The sequence below is a fragment of the Nicotiana sylvestris genome, chromosome 6, assembly GCF_000393655.2.
Source record: "Nicotiana sylvestris chromosome 6, ASM39365v2, whole genome shotgun sequence".
In the NCBI taxonomy this organism is placed as follows: Eukaryota; Viridiplantae; Streptophyta; class Magnoliopsida; order Solanales; family Solanaceae; genus Nicotiana; species Nicotiana sylvestris.
This window is the reverse complement of record NC_091062.1, coordinates 15,692,125-15,698,787: the sequence shown is the minus strand read 5'-3', so window position 1 is coordinate 15,698,787 and position 6,663 is coordinate 15,692,125. Positions and strand designations below refer to the sequence as shown.

Genomic DNA, 6,663 nt, shown 5'->3' with positions numbered 1-6,663 from the left:
TACTTTCGTCGTTGCCGTCACCAGGTCTGTTTCTTGCTGTTTCTCTAGTTGTTGTCAGTATTTGCTATTGCTTCATTAACCTTTTGGAAAGATTCTTATGCCTTTATAATTAAGTTATGAGATGAGTGAAGCTAACTTAAACCAAGAGAAATAAACTAACTACAAGAAAATATCACAGTAAAGAAGCAAAACTTCCCAAGCATAACTTCAAGAGAATTCAATTAAAGAGATATACCAATGTATACGGAAAAAACGAAACCCTCCCTGGAAGAGACGATCAGTTCAAGTACGAACAGAATTGAACTAGAATATGGGAAATTGCCTATACTATATTTTCTTTGGATATGAAAAGTTGGGAAGGTTCTTATTTTGCAGCAGTTCGTTTCTTTGACAGATACTAATGGGAGGATATAACTTGCTAATTTTGCGATAGTTCAGAGATTCTTTTTTCGGCTCAATATGGTAGTATAAGAATTTAGTTTATGTTTGGAATATAGTCAAAAGGATGTTTTTGCCATTTACTCGTTAAGTGATCACGGAGTGCGTTTCCTCAATGTGGTAAAACAAGGTTATAGTTCAAGATGTTTTGAGGCCTTCAGAAAAAAGGGAAGAGTTCTTCTCTTCTTTTTTTCTCTTCAATTATTTAGTTTCTCCAAGGGCTTCAATTATTTAGTTCTTATTAATAACCAAAATGAGGGGAGCCTTGGCGTAATTGGTAAAATTGCTGCCATGTGACCGGGAGGTGACAGGTTGGGCTTGTGGAAACAGTCTCTTGCAGAAACGCAGGATAACGCCGCGTACAATAGACCCTTGTAGTCCGACCCTTCCCCAAACCCCGCACATAATGAGAGCTTAGTGCAGCGGGCTGCCTTTCTTTTATTAATAACCAAAATATGAATACACGGGGGAGGCAAACTTTTTACCCCCCTCAAGTACTATATTAAAATTGAACAACCTCAGTCTCTTGTGTCTTGGAACGTCATCGGTGAGTTGTGATCCTAAAATAAGTAGAACTCCTTTGTCGAAATGTTACATTATGATTTAAATACATTATACTAGGGGTGTGCATTGGATTTATCGATTCGATTTTGACCCTTATCGATAATTACTTATCGATTATCAATTTGTACATATGCTTATCGTTATCGTTTCAATAAGGTTTCGATTTTTTCGATTTCGATTTATCGATTTTTGGGGCTTATCGATTCGGTTATCGATTACACCAATAAGAAAATTTACGGGATTCCACGGAAAGTATATCGCTACAAACACACCTAACTAATATGGACAAAAGGAAGCTAAAATAATAAGAGCATCGTTTATAACATAAAAATTGCGTCAACAAGCACATGCAACGAAACTAAAGTAAGGGATCAAATGTATGTCACCAACACTCCAACGGTATAAACAAACAAAAATCAAAATACATCATCACGGCTAATTCTGTTTTCCATTAATTTGAACTTCATTTACTTGAGCTTTAAATAATATCATTCCTTAAATGTGGTAGAGGAAATAATAGGGTTAGGGACTTAGGGTAAAGGAAAAGGTATTATAGAATAAGGGTAAAAAAAATTAAAAAAATTAAAAAAAAAATAAAAAAAATAAAAAATAAAAAATAAAAAATAAAAAATTTAAAAAAATTACTGTAGCTTATCGGTTTATCGATAAAACGATAATCGAAGAGGACAAAATCGAAATCGAAATCGAAATCGATAAATCGATAAGGAAAATTTTGAAATCGAAATCGATAAATCGATAAATCGATAAACCGATAACAAATAATCGATTCGATTTATCGATAAACCGATTCGAATGCACACCCCTACATTATACAACATAACAAAAAGGAAGAGGTTAATTTGTATCTAAATCATAATGTAAAACTTGAACAAAAAAGTTACTTATTTTTCGGGTCATAGCTCACTAATGTTCCATGACATAAGGACTAAGATTGGTCAATTTTAATACAGTATTTGAGGAGGTAAAATGTTTACCTCCTTCGTGTATTAATATCTTGGTTATTAATATGAAGACGGAGGTTTGTCTAGTCTCCTAGCACTCGGAGAAAAATATAGAATTTAAAAAACAAAAAGAGGAAATCTTCCCTTTTTTCTGAAGGATTCAAATTGTCTAGAGTCCTGAGCTTGGAGAAGCAAACTGAAGAAGCTCTTCATTACTTTCAAATACAGACATCTCTCCTTCTTCCAAGTTTACGATTACGTCAACTCCATCCCCATTTTGGTTATCCAGAAGGAGAAACATATTGACTGGAAAAGTAGCAAGATCCACTCTTTTTGGCCTCCCCCATCCAAAATTTATGTCATCGAACGGGAATTTCCTTAAACTAGAAAACCTATATATAGAAAAATCATTGCTTGAGGTTCGGTCGTTTATCTGTGTAGCTAGTTCAGATACCCTTGAACATAGTAACTCTTCTGATTTAATATCTTTGAGCATAACGCGGACCTTCTCTTTTCCTTCTCTAAGCTCACCAATTAGTCTTTGCAGTTTCACCAATTTGCATAGGAATGCAGTGACAGCTTCCACAGTTGTAGGAGGAATTTTGCGGACCTTCTCTTCTGATGCATTTTGTTTTCGACTAGGATCAGCCACTTGTGGTGGTGCAGAATAGTTAGCCGGTTGAAAGACTGATGCTCCGTTAAAAAGGGGAGATGGTTTTGCTTCTGAATCACGTGCGACGAGGGCCCAGTCAGTTAGGAAATTAGTCATACTGTAACCATCAGCAACCTTGTGGGAAATACATGCACTGAGTACTATGCCACCACATTCAAAATGATTGAGTTGAGCTACGATTATACTGTCCGTAGATGTGCTCCAAGGATCTTTAGGGAATATTAACTTATCGATATCAGTACGAGGGTGATTGAAAATACTTGACATTGGACAATCAATTCAGACTTGAGAGAGATCGACTCCCATGTCATTACATTCAATTACATTCAACAAAGGAATTGTCGCGTACACGTCCAGCAAATGGATAATATGCGGTTAAAACTTTGGAAAGAGATTCTCAAGAATTTGGGAGACCTTTGACGGTTCAAGAGAGCTTGCAGTGTCTTGTTTTGGGTAGAAGAAAGAAAACGGCATATAGGTGTGAGTCCCCATTTGGTCCATAAGAGAGCTTGTGAATTCTTTGTGAAAATGGAGTTGGAGATGAGGGCTTAACTATCTTTTGAGAAAGTGAAACAAGCCTTGAAATAGCCATCTTAGTTGAATTACAAATGGTCACTTTAACTGCAGGTCACTCCTTTGGTGTTTACCCTACCTTAGAAAGATAGAGATGTTGTTTACGATAGACCCTATGCTCAAGGAATAGAGGGTGTTTGGTTATGTTATAAACATAATTAATGATGTGGCCAAAGCTATTGCTATCCAGAAATTTGAATGATTATTGACATGGAATTGGAATAAAAGAAAAATATTTGGATACTGGTGAGGAATTTTCTCACTTTATGCCAGTTTCTAATTTATTATGCATAATTTTGTGACTATTCTCCAACTTTACTCTAGTAGCCAGGGGCGGATCCACCTTGCAACCTACGGGTTCACGTGAACCCAATAGTTTTTGTTCAAACTGTTTAAATATGTTCGAAAAAGTCACTAAATATTACTCGAGATTGTTCCAGGAACCCATAAACATTAAATCTTGAATCTGCCTCTTAGTAGCCCCTTTAACTCATATTGTAAAGTACATATACATAATCTCTACTTCCTGCCCATGCCTACCTATAGGATTGTTTGGTTCACGTACTAGTTACGATTTTAAAGTAGAGAGAGTTCTGCTTATATAGTCACTCAACTATTTAAAATTGTGTAATAAAGTTATTTTTCTTTATTTTATAACAAAAAAGTCACTCAATTATTGCAAATGACGTAACAAAGTGATTTTTCTTTAATTTTATAACAGATAAGTCACTTTATTATTGCTATATCGAGCAAATATACTCTTGGCCGGTAACAATTATATTTTCGGTAACGCAATATTTGAAGCTAAAAAATAAAAAAATAAAAAATAAAAATGAACCCCAAAAAGCTTTTTAGAATTTCAAGCTACCTTGTGTGTTTGAAAAGTATAGTTAGAGAGAGAGATTCTAACGGCTCAATTCAATACCTATGGTATGGGTTCGGCAAATGAAGTCAAAATAGAATCACTAGCCTTTAATTTTCATCCATCTTTTGGCTTCCTATTTATTATTGTTATAATTATTTATTTTTAATTTGGGCTTACGAAATAAAAAGAATTTCTTAAGCTACTATTTCCCTAATTACATACCAAACTATGAGTAAAAACGTAGAAAGAAAATATAAATGCAAATTAATGAATGATCAGGATTGGAGTTGTAGTTTAATTACAACTTCAGTATTTGAAAATTCTGAACTGCACTATTCATAAATACTCCCTCCGTTCCAATTTATGTGAACCTATTTTCTTTTTGGTCCGTTCCAAAAAGAATGATCCTTTTCTAAATTTGAAAACATTTTAGTTTAAACTTATAATTTTACCCGTAATGAGAAGTTTTTAGAATCACACAAATACTCTGGCCCCTTTTTGACTTGTTTAGGACCACAAATTTCAAAAGTCTTCATTTTTTCTTAAACTTCGTGCCCAATCAAATAAGTTCACGTAAATTGAAACGGAAGGAGTATTATTTAGCGATGACTATTACAAATACCGACTTTCTTTATTTGAACTTCAAGTAAAATATTGAAATATCAGTTTGAGATAACCAAACTTGTAATTGAAGTTCAAATAGGCTTTGCTTGACTTTCCAATCTACATTATCCCTTTTGTCATAAATTCCTAGGCAAGAGGGGTTGTTCTGATGGTAAGCAACATCCACTTCCAATCAAGAGGTTATGAGTTCGAGCCTCCCCAAGAACAAGGTGGAAAGTTCTTGGAAGGAAAGATGTCGGGGGTCTATTTGGAAGCAGCCTCTCTACCCCAAATTAGGGGTAAGGTCTGCGTACACACTACCCTCTCAAGACCCCACTAAGTGAGATTATATTGGGTTGTTGTTGTTGTTGTTGTATTATCCCTTTTGTCATAAATTCCTAGTTGACAAATGCTAATTTAAGATAATTAGTCATGTTCCTACTTAAACTACTAACTAAGAGGAAAAAAATTAATTTATCATTTTTATAAGAAGTTTCATAAATACACAATTATGTTATTTAAGGCTTTTAACGTATTTTTACTTCATCTCTAGAAGAGAAAAGGATCATTCTTTGGGGTTGTGTTTGGTACGAAGGAAAACATTTTCTGAAAAATATTTTCTGATTTTTTATATTTGGTTGGTTTAAATATTTTGGAAAATATTTTTCTCATGAACTCCTTTTTCTCCAATTGGAGAAAAATGACTTCCCTGCCAAAATGAGAGAAAATATTTTTCAAAACTCTTTTTCAACCTCCCCACCCTCACTCTCCACCTCCATCACTTTAACCCCCACCGCTCACGGCCCACTGCACCCACCCCGGCCCCTACAACCCCACGCCTCTACCCCATAATCCCGCCCGCCACCCTGGACCCTAAACCCCGACCTACCACCCTCCCCCGCTCTTACCCATTAAGTATTTTATGTTACCTTACCAAACACCAGAAAATAAGGAAGAAAACTATTTATTTTCCTAGAAAATATTTTCTAGGAAAAAGTTTTCCTCCATAATAAACACACCACCAACAACAACAACTATCCAGTAAAATCCCACAAAGTGGGCTCTGGGGAGGGTAATGTGTACGTAGAATTTACCCCTACCCTGATAGGGCAAAGAGGCTATTTCCGAAAGACCCTCGACTTAGAAAGACGGAAATAAAAAACAAGAAAAAATAATTCATTAGTACCTCCAGTATAAACCGTAATAGTCCATAACAAACACACCCTGGAGGATAAAACTTTGCATATCTGATATGTTAGGTGTAAGCCATAATTATCTAGCTCCTACTCCTTTCTCAATATTGTTTATACCTCAGATATTATTAATGTATACAGTTTCCTAAAAAGTTTGAAATACTATGATATTATCAAAGTGGTAAGAAAAAACAGCTACCCGATTCATAACTCTGTTTAACCAAAAAGTGAAATTTCGGTCAAAGCTTTATTTTAGAAGAATTCGGGTTATTGATAATCAATATATAAAATGAATAAAAGAAATTGTCTTTGATAATAATAAGATTAACAGAAGCAAACAAAGTAATTCAATATTTTTAGTGATCTTTTGTGTGTTTACAAATGATCAGTCTTCTCCTTTTTATAGTTATTTCTAAGGTATATGTTTTGCCTTTGTCATAATAACAATTAAAGGCATTTAATGCTACGTTAGAATGGTAATCATTGTAATTCAATACAGATTGTCTAACGTTTTCAGTATTTAATGCTTATTAAATACTGTATCTGTATCTTGTGCTATCAGATTCATTCTCCTTAATTTTTGGATTTAAATAGGTATGAGCGTCGAGTCTTTTGAATATCTGCTCATGCCTCCGCTCGTATCTGTTGTGACTCGTGCCTCTTTGCTAATTATCATTCTTTGACCAACCTTCGTGTCATGACACGTCATCTTTCAATCACTTCAATATATATAAACTCAATTTTTCCCAATACAGATAGTCCCACCACTTGCCATTTATTCATCAATTGAAT

General features: G+C 34.6%; 1 pseudogene; it reads right to left on the bottom strand.

The window, feature by feature from the left end:
- Nucleotides 1-1,845: 1,845 nt before the first annotated feature.
- Nucleotides 1,846-3,302, bottom strand: LOC104226823 (acylsugar acyltransferase 3-like; annotated as a pseudogene).
- Nucleotides 3,303-6,663: the final 3,361 nt, after the last annotated feature.